Here is a 1474-nt window from a genome sequence, read left to right as displayed (position 1 = left end):
TTTTTGATTTTAGCATGTCTTTTTTTTCTCAGAGTAATTGTGTTGCTAGAAGTTCTTACTTTCATCTACGTAGAATAAAACAACTTTTGCCTTTTTTTGACGATCCTACTTTTCTTCTCCTTGTTACTTCCTTAGTCTTATCTAGGATGGATTATTGTAACTCGCTCTACTATGGTCTTCATGATTCTACACTCTATCCTTTAAGTAATGCTTTTAACTCAGCTGCTCGTCTAGTTTCTAGTGCCCTTTTCTTTTCTCATATATCTCCATATTTTGTTCTCTTGCACTGGTAACCTATAAAATATAGAGTAATTTTTAAAATTTGCACATTTCAGTATAAGTCTCAATCTAAATTATTTCCTAAGTACTTATCAGATATATTAATTGAACCTAAACGCTCCCTTTTACGATCGTCTTCTTGTTTTCACCTCTTCTTAACTCGTGTTAAACACTCTTTTGCTAATTCGGCTTTTGCTTTTTTTGGCCCTTATCTCTGGAACTCTCTACCTCCTTCTCTGACGACTTCTCCATCACTTACGAAGTTTAGAGCGAATTCATTGAGAAGCCCTGTTGAACATTGCGAAAATAGCGCTTTATAAACTGATTGATTGGTTGATTGATTGATTGATTGATTGATTGATTGATTGATTGATTGATTGATTGATTGATTGATTGATTGATTGATTGATAAACTCATCCGACAAACGTCAAGGTTAGATTGGAGCCTTTAATGCTATATGTGACAATTATTTTAACATTGATTTAATAACCAGAGATGCCTGAATGAATGTTTTTTCAGTTTCATAATTTCACGTCGATTAGACCATCCCTGTTTTGTTTCTGTTACCTTTGCCCACTTCACTTTTGTATCTGACGATCGTGCCGAATGCTAACTGGATTTGTATTTATTTGATTAGTGAAATTAATTAAATTAATTGAATTAATTCAAGATGACTGAGGTTAGCTGGTTTTTTATATTTAATTATGCCTGTTTGCCTGATTTTCATATTACATTACATTACGATCACATTACGATTACAACAGTTACTGGTTTTATAATACACTGTATTAAATACAGTTATACTGTTATATTAATTATAGTATAATAATATAATAAAATAAACATAATAAAGTATAACATAACATCTAGTAAAGACTCCTCTAGATAGATAGCGTTATTTGTTAATTTATTATATTATTGACAACATAGTACCCATTAGTTAATTAAATTAAAATTAAATTAATTTAATTTTATTTGATTATTAAAATAATGAGGTTATATTAACAATAATATTAATTAAAATAATCATTTGTATCATGATCTATCTAAAATTAAAATTTTATTTTTTAATGTATTTTTTTGTGTGTTATCTTTTTTTTACTACACAAACTTTACTTTATATTTTTATAACGTTTATGTTACTCTTTTATTGATTGTTTTATTTAATTTAATATTTTTAAAAATAATTTGTAG

The sequence above is a fragment of the Helobdella robusta genome (assembly GCF_000326865.2).
Source record: "Helobdella robusta unplaced genomic scaffold HELROscaffold_11, whole genome shotgun sequence".
NCBI lineage: Eukaryota > Metazoa > Annelida > Clitellata > Rhynchobdellida > Glossiphoniidae > Helobdella > Helobdella robusta.
Note: the sequence above shows the minus strand (reverse complement) of the source record.